Source organism: Micropterus dolomieu, linkage group LG15, assembly GCF_021292245.1.
Source record: "Micropterus dolomieu isolate WLL.071019.BEF.003 ecotype Adirondacks linkage group LG15, ASM2129224v1, whole genome shotgun sequence".
Classification (NCBI taxonomy): Eukaryota; Metazoa; Chordata; class Actinopteri; order Centrarchiformes; family Centrarchidae; genus Micropterus; species Micropterus dolomieu.
This window is the reverse complement of record NC_060164.1, coordinates 5,449,157-5,461,871: the sequence shown is the minus strand read 5'-3', so window position 1 is coordinate 5,461,871 and position 12,715 is coordinate 5,449,157. Positions and strand designations below refer to the sequence as shown.

The window sequence follows — 12,715 nt, the reverse complement described above, 5'->3', positions numbered from 1 at the left end:
GCAGTGTGGGCAGGTGCCAAGTCCTGCTGGAAAATGAAGTCAGCATCTCCATAAAGCTCATCTGCTGAAGGAAGCATAAAGTGCTCTAAAATGTCCTGGTAGACGGCTGCGCTGACTCTGGACTTAATAAAGCACAGTGGACCAACACCAGCAGATGACATGGCTCCCCAAACCAACACAGACTGTGGAAACTTCACACTGGACTTCAAGCATCTTGGATTGTGTGCCTCTCCATTCTTCCTCCAGACTCTGGGACCTTGGTTTCCAAATGAGATGCAAAATTTGTTCTCATCAGAAAAGAGGACTTTGGACCACTGAGAAACAGACCAGTTCTGGTTTTCTTTAGCCCAGGTAAGACGCTTCTGACGTTGTTTGTTGTTCAGGAGCGGCTTGACAAGAGGAATACGACATTTGAAGCCCATGTCCAGGACCCATCTGTGTGTGGTCTTGATGCAGTAACTCCAGCCTCAGTCCACTCCTTGTGAAGCTCCCCCACACTTTTCCTGACAATCCTCTCCAGGCTACGGTCATTCCTGCTGCTTGTGCACCTTTTTCTTCCACACTTTTTCCTTCCACTTAACTTTCTATTAATGTGCCTTGATATAGCACTTTGAGAACATCCAACTTCTTTTGCAATTACCTTTTGAGGCTACAATACTGAACCTTATAAATAAAAATAAATTAACTTTCGCACGATATGCACATTTTTTGAGTTTCACCTGTATAAATAAATGTTGATTGATTGTTGAAGTTATGTTTATGTTGTTAAATGTATATATTAATGTTTTTCAAAGGACAGGATTTGTGTTTAGAACCAAAAATCTATTTTGTTAAGTGTACAAACAGTTTACGTCAACTTCTGCTATTATACAACTGATTTAAAAAACACCTTGCACTCAATAAAAAAATATATATATATTAAAATGTTAGGTATCATGAACACATGTCTCTATTGTTCATACAAACTCCAATGTTGTTTCTACAAACTCCAATGTTGTTTCTACCTTCTCATTGCTAATCCAAAATCTTTTTTTTTTTTTAGCAAACTGTAGAATCCAACATGACCCTGCACTGATGTAAGGGCCACAATCACGGCTATCACAGCTTAACATCTTCTCAACAAAACAGCGTAATTTCAACATATCTGCAAGTTTCTTACACTACTTTTGTAGTTTACAGGCAATGTTTGGTGGTTTCAGTTTTACTCCATCCACATCTAGCAGGATTTCTAAACTCAAAAATACAGGTCAAGCCTTTAGAGTATTCAGGCTGGAGGACATACAGCCATACAAAAACAGGAGTACATCAGGCTAGCAATCAAACCTCTTCCTGGAGGAAGACCTTGACTTCACAGGGATGGAATGGCACCGTGCTTACATCTTTACTGTCAGCAGTGACTGATGCTATGGTATGACCTTTTTAATAATTTTTATTATCATTATCCATCTTGGGTTAATTAAACTAGTCTAACTTGCCGGCATGATCACTCAATTATAACTAGACCAAAATAGTAACGTGACACACACACACACAGTTGAAAGAAAATAAAAAAGATGTAATATTTACAATATATAGGCCTACAACAGCTCATCCTAACCTTAAATGCAGTATTCTCGACATACTTTACTTGATATATTTACAGATATATTGACAGCTGCCAAAGTATATTGGACGACACATTTTAGCATTTTGCAAAGCAACACAGAGATATAAACTGGTCACTTCACACACATTGCGGGTGAGTTTATTAAATGTAGTGACTTTAAACAAGGTACTGCTGGAGAAAGTCAGCAGAGCAGAGCACCCATACAGGGCGAGAGAGACAGGAAGAGGTGGGGCAAGCAGGTGAGAGACCAGAGGTGTAGGTGTGTATGTGAGTGTAGGGAAAAGTGAAGTGAAATGGAGCAGATTCAAGTAGTGAGGAAACACAAAAACAAGGTGGAGAATTAACTAGAATTGAAACAGTTAAATAATGAAATAACCTACTAGAAATAAAATAATTACGTTATACACCGAGCCACTGCCCCTCCCTTTTTATAAGACAGCTCCGGGAAACAGTCCAGCGGTGTGTCACGGTTCTGCCCCTTGGAACTGCAACACATCACTGTGGACTTCTGTCAGCCCTAAAAAACTGCCTCATCATGTATGAAGGTAAATATAGTGCAAAATGTGAGAGCTTGTAGAATACAATGTGACAACTTGTTGGACAAAAATCTGAACCTGTATGTTAAAATTCTTAGTTGTATAAAACATTCAGGAACATGTTAGCTGAATTTGAAGTCACAGAAAGAAAAAAAAAGAGAGAGCTTGTAGAAAATACATCTTATTGAAAGTTACACTCTTACACCATCCACACACCCGTGTTCTCAATATGAAGTCAGAGAAAAAATATTCACAAATGTGTGGATTGATATTTACATAAATACAAAGACAGCTGCAGACTTGTAATGCAACATTTACTCGGTTTTTTTGTTTGTTTGTTTTTTACCTGAGTCCATTTTCCAGTACAACCACAACTTGGTGATTACAAACTATCGAATTTGTCTCTGCAACTTAACAAATGTACTCGCTCAACTTGGCACAGCCTTACAATGTGCCACAAAACCAGTCTGCAGCGGTCTATGTATCATAAATAAATAAATATCAATCTTGTGAATATTTTTTCGGTGACTTCACATTGAGTAAAAATTTCAACATACAAGTTCAGATTTCTGTTCTACAAGTTCTCACATTGTATTTTACAAGTGCTCACATATAGTCTACAAGCACTCGCATTTTTCACCATATTTACCTTCATAATCATGTTTCTTTTGAATGATTGTGACCAGCTACGCAAGTATGGACAATACTTTAAGTATGAATGTAGCATTTCATTACAAGACCCTGATTTTTGATTTGTTAAGAAGTGGGTTATTCAAAACAGTGATTCCCAACCAGGGGTATTTGTACCCCAGGGGTACTTCCTCGTTTACCAGGGGGTACGAGGAAAGCTTGCTATTTGAAAAATAGAAATTATTATTTCTTTGAAAGAATATATATCCACAAATTAAGGAAGCTGTAACACCAGTACTATACCTGTTGCAATTATGTAAAAGTGCATGAAAACTAACCCCGGACTCACACAGGCGGTGTGTGCGCCGCGTTTAGCATGTCCCACGTTGTTGACTTGTTGTTCATTTGTCATTTTGTGTGCTTCTATAATTGATCACAGCGTTCTGTTAACAGTATTCCCCCAGTTCCCTGCAGGGCTGAATTTCCCACATGGAGCATTTAAGAATCAGATCGTTTTGCCTGCCTGATTTTGCTGAATTGTTTAGATTTAGTTGATTTAGTAAGTTGTCCTTGATTTTTGTGCTTCTACTGTGGTTAAGAAGGCTACATTAGTTAAATTGTTTCTTTTCTGGTCTGTTTTAACTGTGTTTATTTTTGATATATGACTGGGAGTCTGCACAAGGTATTTTATTTTGAAAATCGACCAGATTCTCTTTGCTGTTTCTGTGTCTGACTTCCTGCCCGGCTCATCTGCTCGGTGCTACTTGACGCATCTTCCGTCAAAAATAGACCGGCTGCCTATTCTTCGCTCAGCGGAGCGGAGAGCCGCTTCCGGGACGCGCTGCTGCGCTCCTAGTGTGAGCACAAGCATTGACCACAATGGCAGCGATTAGGTAAGGCAGCCGTGGCGCAGCTGTAATGCTGCGCACACGCCGTCTGTGTGAGTCCGGGGTAAGTCTAATGAGGTAGCTAAAAGTAATCATTGGTCATCACCTTCAGTCAAAGTGGTGGTATGATTCCTTCCCAAAATAACCTTAAAGGGATTGTATGAAGTGCTTATCCACAGTCACAGTGAGTCGCGTGTGGAGGAGGCTAGTTGTGGACTGAAATAGGCCGTGACCAGGTCCGAGCAGCATCAAATATCCGATTTTCGGCCGGTCACATTTAACGGTACACACAGTTTAGGGGTGTTTTACATACACAGTGGCACAGACAGTAACCAGCTATTGTCACAGCCTCACACGCTAAAACATTTTCGAAGACACAGTGCGCGCAATTTACACGTGCAGACAAACACACAGGAAGAGACGCTATCTTCTATTGGGTTAGAAGGCGAGGACACGGTGGATATTTTACAGAAAGGACCAGGTAAAGAAACAGTGAACACACCTGTTGGTGCTGATGTCATTCAGTACGTCTTACATTTGGTCTTGATTGTAATTAACAACTTTAGAGAAGCACCGATTGCATTTTTCCTGGCCGATTCCGATATTTTTAATTGTCTGACCTGCCGATTTTGGTCGCAGTTAGAGCAAGCAGTAGGCCTATTTTTTGTAAATATTACATCATAAACCTATGTTATTGTCTTCCAACTGCGTGTCACATGGTTATGTTGGTCCAGTCATTACTGAATGATCATGCCTGCAAGTTAGACTACTTTAATTAATAACCCAAGGTGGATAATAATAATACTAATAATGCCCCCCCCAAAGCAAAACAAAATCTGGGAGGAAAAAAAAGTGTTATGAGCCGAACTGCAGATCAAAAATCGAGGTCTCAGCCGAAAGATTTGGACAATCATTACACCCTAATCAATTTGATATAAAATGAGTTCAGATAGAGAATCGTAATGTTGGTTTTGATAAATCTTCCATTAAACTCAGCCTACTATTTCTTGCACATGTTAAGTGTATATCAGCCCACCTTGCAGGTGTAGGACAGCTCTGTGTCCTCTTCTTGCAGCAGCACTGGTAGACATCGAAGAACTACAGTCTGCTCCACAATTTTCTCTTGTGTTTGCTGTAGTGAAACATAAGGCAGAAGAACAAAACGCTAAAATACCAACAATATATATGTACACTTTACAGACTGTGCTGTTTGTTTTTCTCTATGTACTAGGCATGTCGCAAATATGCTGTAGATTTTTGGCTGAGCCAGAGTTCTTTGCAAGTCCGACCCAATACTTTTTTATTCAAATGTTGATTAAATATATACCTGGCACTAGGTTTGGGCGATCTTCTCTATTTTCATATAGTCTAATCATGGCTACTTGAGATCACCGATTGGCAATCTGATCGTTGCAGCATGCCAGTGAAATGCCAGGCTTATTAGCTTGAAGAGAAACCACCAGAAACATCTGTAAATGGACAGTATAGTGTTTCCCACAGAATTACCGTGCAACTGTCGTGGTGCAAGTGCGTGCCAACCTCACATGTTTGTGAGAGAGGGAGCAAGCAAGCAGAGGTGCTGAGCGAATCTATGTGCAGCTCCACAATGAATTATGATTTTACTCATATTAAATAGTATTTAGTATGCGGCAGTCAGCATTGATATTGTGACGTGTCGTGGCGCCACAAATACACCAATGAATGGGAAACACTGCAGTGTGGTGCAGATTCAAGAGACGGTTTTTATGACATCTTAGTTCTAATAGTGAATTCGTTAATATCGATGCATGATAAACCAATCGGTGAACATCCCTTTAACCGTCGATAGCTAATCCAATCGCTAATTGGCACAGGCCTACCTTGCACACTGATATAATGCAGCTATAGCCTAATACATTCAACACACCTTATTTTACATAAGCATCTACATCCCAAAAGTGAAGATCCTGATCGAAAAATATAAAGTTCATAAATGTGAAGAATTTAGGATATGAATGAATGTTTATCATGAAAAACCTTGACTCTTGAAAATGAAATCAAGACCTATTCATCTGCTGAAGCTACTAGTTGAGTGTTCGTTATACTGCTCTTTGCTGGAAAAAAAAAAGATGACGAAGAAGAGCAGGGGAGATAACAGATCTGTTAATGGTTAGTCACAATATATGTTTTGCCAACCAGGTGTCAGTCACTTGCACCAGTGTGCCCAAATAATTTTTCACATTCACACAATCTTAATTTTCACCTATATACAAGCAAAAACTTTGCACTGTAAAGCTAGCATGCTGAGGTGGACAAAACAACATAGAGAACAGTAATAGGATTTTTGAAAAGGGTCAATACTGATCCATTACAATGTGCTTGAATCTACCCCTGTACTGATCCTTAGGATCTGTTCAAGACATTCCAATAATTTACCTGAGTTTGCTTCTTCAATGGAGAAGAGATCTTCTGGGCACTTCCGCCCAATTCTCCCTGCATCTCTCTGGCTACAGCTAGCAAACAATGCAGTATACACTTCAACTCTCAGCCGCTGGTTGTTGATGCAACGGTATTCTGCAGAAACCTGATAAAAACAAAGTGACCTTAATCACTCCCCCATAACATCAGAAACATAGCCCACCAAAATCACCCTCTATGTATCTCGGATGATAGCTCAGTGTTTCCCCTAGGATGGAGTTGTAGCAGCAGAGGTGAGGCAATTTTTTTTTTTTGAATAAGCAACTAATAAACACCATATCTCTGAACAAATAGTTGGAAAAGCCAGAGCAGATAATAAATAACCAACACCCAAAGATCAGTCTACTGGGGAGGAACTACAACCTTTAGATTTGGGGAAAGTAATTTGGTTGGTTCTGATCCTCCACAGTGATTTTACATTCATGGCACAGCATGTTTTGGGCATCACCCCCTAAAACGCTGTTAATATGACCTCAGAATCATTATAGATAGCACTGTTCATGTTTGCCTTTTGTAGCCTTTGACATTTATCTGTAGACATTAATATAAAAAATAGGCAACATGAGAAACCTCCTCCCTTCTGAGGTGCATTTTATTTGCACGTTAAAATCCAAAAAACAAAAAACATCTCATTAGCTTAAAAGGACTAGTCAAGTCAAGTCAAATTTCTTTATAGAGCACATTTAAAACAACTTCTGTTGACCAAAGTGCTGTACACATGGAATCAATTAATCAGAATAAAATAACAAGATAATAAAGTACAATAGAAATATAGAACATTAACATAGTGGAACGGCCAATGTAACCTGCTTATTCTGTGTTGAAAGCTAAAGAGAACAGGTGTGTTTTAGCCTGCTTTTAAATTGATCTACAGATTGTGCAGATCTAACATGAAGGGGTAGGCTATTCCACAGCCGTGGTCCTGCCACTGAAAAGGCTCTGTCCCCTCGGGTGGTGAGCCTGCTTTTAGGGACACTCAAAAGGAGCTGGTCTGCTGACCTTAGTGCTCTGGCAGGAGCATAAGGGTACAGCATGTCAGAAAGATAAGGTGGCGCAGTATCAGTCAAACATTTAAAAACTATTAATAAAATCTTAAAATGCACTCTAAAAGATACAGGGAGCCAGTGTAATGAGGCCAGCACGGGGGTGATGTGCTCCCTTATTCTTTTCCCTGTCAGAAGCCAGGCAGCCGCATTTTGTACCCCCTGGAGGCGGCGGCGAAGAGAGCGGCGTTCAAGACCGCAGTACAGCGAATTAAAGTAGTCCAGCCGCGATGTCACAAAGGCATGGACTGCTCTCTCCAGGTCTTTCTTAGGGAGATAGGGCTTGATTTTACTCAGTAGTCTTAAATGATAAAAGCTGCTTTTCACCACTGCGCTGACCTGCTTGTCAAACTTAAAACCACAGTCAAGAAGCACTCCTATATTTTTTGTGCTTGGGCGAGAAAATGAAGCTAATGGGCCAATGGCACTGTCCCAGCCCTTGAGACAGTCTGTTTGCCCAAAGACCACAATTTCAGTTTCGCTTTTTTCAGACTTCAAAAGTTTGAGTACTAGTTGGCATCACTAATTTGCTTTGCTAACCTCAGCTCCTCGGGTCACCAGCATCCTTTCCTTTCCTAACAACCACCTTTTCAGACTCATCTGAAAACTGAAAAATAATTTTGGATGAATCAGTCTGTAGGACAGAGCTCTAGGCTACACCAGTTTAAGTTAAGTTAAGTTTGTAACTGATGTTCTCAACATTGTACAAGTAGGCAGTAATAAAATACAGCTACCAGCTACTTTTTATAAATTGACCTATAGTTAAGTTACAAAAACACAGCCTACTGTATAACGTTAAGCTTCCCTGCTCAGCTGCGCAGTCTGAAGGGGAGGGGAGATGTTAGCACAAATAGGGGAAACACTGTAGCTGAATACAACACACCATGTGACAAAAATATGAGAAAACACATTATGAAAAGGTACAACAATTAACAATCAAATAGACCTAATACCATAGCTCTAAATACTGTATGTGTACTTTATGTGAGTTAACGTTACCTGGTTTTCCCGGAAAAGAGCTGGCCATCTTTCCTGAAAATACAGCACAGAACAATGTTACGGACCAATGTGGCTTTTATGTCAATAAAAGCAGTGAAATCTCAGTTGTTGTTGTTTTGCATATTCACAAATGTAATAAAAGGTTTGTTTTAATTTAAAAGTGGGTTTTCAGACAGCAGTCAGTTTACCTAAAAGTCTACCATTCTTTCACAACCATAAGTGATGCTCGGCCATGTAAGTTTCCCTTAACTCCTTTAACTAAAAGCTAACATCAGTGTCCTGTCCTCTCTGCATGTTAGCTTCACAACAGCAACTGTAGCAACAGTTTTCTAACCCACAAGTTAGCTAACATTAGTTACATTAATGTTACTTGTTGTGTCGCTGTTTGCTCTATATCATTGTAGTTGTCATGGTATATTTCTCCAGAATGGCATAACTCACCCCATCATTAACTGGTGCACCATCAACGCTACGTTTTCACTCACAAAGCCCATTCTGACCAAATGCAAGTTACTATTCTCTGTAACATTAACGTTACAAATGTGCTCCTTACGCCCAGACATGCAATATCACTGATAAGGTCACACTGTAAAGAAAGCTTTTTCCTTGCTCAACATACTTTCACCCATATCAGGACATTTCTCCCTGCAACAAGTCGAACGTTTATGTTGCAATCATTTGTGTAAGGTTAACTTAGGAGTCAACATTAGTTCCATGCTAATATTGTGTAACAACACATGTTCGACACAGTTGGATATTAGTCACGTTTGGCACAACGTCAAACGTCAAGAAAGTAAATTTAGCCACACAGAGTAATGCATTTAAAACAGAATTAATGTGAACTTACCTTTTCACTGCGCAGCAGCCTCCAATTTTATGCACAGTTGTTGACTCGAGCCGAAATCTCAACTGACACTAACGACCGTATTCTGCTGCTTCTGTTTGGCTGGCAGCGGTGGCTCATGCTTTAGTCATTATCCTCCTCGTTAGCTATTGGTTGCTGCCTGAAACCTAAAGTTTAAAATAATGCGCGGCTTTCTTCACATTAATAACTATTTCCACATATTAAATACATAAACAAATAACATTATGTTGCATATCTTATAAATGACATGGACTTTTATTGTATTATGTTTTGGTAGTTGATGAGTTACTTGTCTCAGTATGTTTTTATCCACTTTTTTCTTAATGCTAACCACACTACTTGTGTCTTGTACATCACTAAATAGATATGTAGATAAAAGTTTATAAATATGATATCATCTGGTCCTATGGAGATGCTGGTGGCAAGCATTGTCTTACATGTTGCTCCAAAATCTTCCACAGGTGTGAAACTGGGTTGAGATCTGGTGACTGTGAAGGCCGTAGCATTTTATTCACATAATTTTCATCCTCACCAAACCACACAGTTAGCCCAGGTGTACCAAGCATCTGCATTGGATGTATCTGTTTCCTTTAATTTGTCCTTGTCTGTATATTTGTATGTTACTTTTTATCACAATCAATCACTTGTGCTGACTATCCAACAATCCTGGTAGAGACAACCAGGTCAAATGGACATCAACTGAGGGGCCAGACATGCCAATTAATCCCTGCTATACCTAAATATTTTTCAAAAGGTCACAGAGAACATTGCTTATAATGTTGATACTAGAGCCCAGCGTGAGAGTTGTGCTTTCACATGAAGGCCTGATCAATGAGTTATCCCCAAATTATGTTTTGCACCTGCATTGTACTCACTAATTAATAAAGACATGGTTTACTTATCTAATGTATCTACTGTATATACTGTACAAAAGCATTATTTTACCATGGCAAACAGGCTTTGTTGTTTGTTGTTGTCAACAATAATTAAATAAAAGATTCTTTATGAACCCTAAATTGCTAAAGAAGAAGAATTTACTTATTGACATTGTATTGACGTATACATTTCAACACACATTCAGGCTTTCTTTTTACTCAAATACTTTAAGTTACACACAGAAAGGAAAGGAAATTGTACTCGACCTTTAAACTGAATGTTGCTTTTACTGCTTTTTAAAACTATATAATGTGTTATAATAAGTTAGTAAAAATACAAAAATCTTAGTAGTTTTATGTCAAGACAGCAAAACATTTTCGTGTTCAGCATTAACACTGCAACACATGTTGTAATGATATGTTTTTGTTACGTTACATGAACAAAAATTTCTTAATTTTATTGAAAGAGGAAATGACTACTTGTCAAATAAACATAAAAACATTAAGTACAAATTTTTACAACTATCTATTTTTTATCATCTATTTTTTTTAAATTGGCCTTAAACTAATTAGGCTATAATCGGCTTAAAATATTTTAGTAACACCAACTGAAAAATGAAAAATTCTTGACTTAAAAAAAAAAATTATGTCAACCTTACAAGGGATGACTTTTTGTGTCAAGTGAACACAAAGTTTTTATGTCATGTTGACAGTTTTGAACATTTGTGTAGACTTAACATTAAAATTTTACGTCAAAAATGGGGTTTACAGTGTAGATTGAAGTCTTCTTCAATACATCATGATACATCATTTACTAAAATATGGTCCATTTAGAAGAAAACGGGCAATAAAGCAGGGCATGCTTTAGGGTGGGGCTCCCTTGTCATTGATTGATACAATGGCAACCTGTCAATCAGGATAGAGGCAACTCATATCCTTTGCACTGTGTAAATTTAACAAGCACCACAGAAAAAGCTTATTAGTAGTTGGCTGTTTATTTTTTCCATACAAGTAAATTTGGTTTTAACCCTTTCATGCATGGCGTCCACACTTGTGGACAGTTATTTTAACTCCATTTTGGGTTACTATTTCATGGTAATGTTCTCCAAGTCATTTGAGGACAGTGTCAGTATTCAACATGAAGTAAGGATAACAATATGCTACTGGTTTTCCGCATACATGTAACTACAGTTATAAATACCACCATGAGTTTTTTTCCTCTATTTGTTCCTAAAATATGTTTTATTGTTAATTTTCAACTACTGAGCTTAAATAAATAGCATAACATGAATAAAAAAACCCATAATATTCCATATTGTCAGGTTTGGCATTTTACTTCTTTATTTAGTGTGAGAGCCTGTTTTTCCCTAGTCAAAACTAGCATCCCAGTCAGTATCACAGTGAATGTGAATTATTTTTTATTATTAATTACCTTGCTAGCTAGCACCACCCATCCAAATATTGTCACATCTGGTGTCTGGTTCCAAAAAATCAAGATGACAACAGCCAAACAAAATGCCAAACTCGGACACAGTGGCTACATCCTATCCCCTTTAGAAATGTTACAATTCACCACAAAAATGAATTACTCCACCTGCTGCTTAGATCCCATCCCATCATCCCTAATCAAGACCTGCCTTCCATTCATCACCCCACTCATCATCACGCGGGCTCCGGTCACCTCACCATCCTAATCATGCTCGACCTCACTGCAGCCTTCGACACCATCAACCACTCCACTCTTCTCTCCCAACTGGAAACTTACTCCAATATTACTGGCATTGCATTCTCCTGGCTCCGCTCTTACCTCACCAACAGACCACAGTTCATCAGTAAATGCACCTCCTCCACTGCTCCTTTAGCACAAGGCATCCCCCAGGGTTCGGTGCTTGTGTAAGGACGATAAAAATGATGTAACACTGAATACATTGAATGCGTTGATATAAGTTAAAAAAACGAAAAGTTAAAACTGCTAAGTTAAAATGCTTTGAATCATTGCACTGTTTGGCTGGAAGACTGATAGTTCATTTCTTTGTGGAACAGGAGAGAGTTGGAATGCACTTATGATCTGTGGATCAGTAATCCATTGCTTTTTGGGTAAAAGAGGCTAAAAAGATTAATAGAATAAAAAGATGATCTGTGTTTAAAATGCTATCTTATTTAACTTCTATAACATTTCGGGGAAATGCACCTTAAAGTGGTGGTATTCTGCTTTTTAGTTATACTTATATATCTTATTTGTGCATGTAACAGGTTTGCAAAGTGAAAAAGCCCAAAGTCCAGCCCAAAGGGAGTTCCCATCTCCCACGGAAAACTCTGCTCTGAACTGCTTGCTACCCTATATACAGCGTGCAAGCCTCGAAAGTCCAGCTGCATTCTAACATTAACTTAGCTCTCCTTATTTGCTACACCCCGTGCATGCTGGCTAATAACTTTCTTAAGCTGGGTCTCCAACAATGACAGCGTTGTGTTGGACAGATTTGTGCAGCGGTTCCATGAGTGAGAGAGAACAAGAGAGGCACGGACGAGCGGGAGGAAGTGCTGCGTGAATGCGCTACGGCGCTCTGCAATCAAATACGATTTTAAATAGGCTTAGTAAAAAAAAAAATAATTCGGAAATCACTACTACTACTACCTACCTATCTACTACCTGCAATGGAAAACGGAGCAGGGCTGAGTAGAGTCGAGTCTATCGATGTGCGCTATGGTAGCATTTTTCGGCAAGGCAGCATAGATCGTCAGAACACCGGCAACAGTTCAACGTTTAGTCCTAAAAGACGATGCAACTCCGACTCTGTTTGGGCCTGGAAATTCACA

The 12,715-nt window shown here is 38.9% G+C and overlaps 1 long non-coding RNA gene across 1 annotated transcript in view; it reads right to left on the bottom strand.

Annotated features, from left to right (window-relative positions):
* LOC123983758 overlaps positions 1-9,116 on the bottom strand; it is a 12,577-nt gene extending 3,461 nt beyond the window's left edge. Inside the window, exons 1-4 of the long non-coding RNA XR_006828274.1 lie at positions 9,006-9,116; positions 8,159-8,191; positions 6,075-6,222; positions 4,696-4,791 (exon numbers count right to left, since the gene is read on the bottom strand). This is a non-coding gene — a long non-coding RNA (uncharacterized LOC123983758). The remainder of the gene's footprint in view (positions 1-4,695; positions 4,792-6,074; positions 6,223-8,158; positions 8,192-9,005) is intronic.
* Between the last annotated feature and the right edge of the window lie 3,599 nt (positions 9,117-12,715).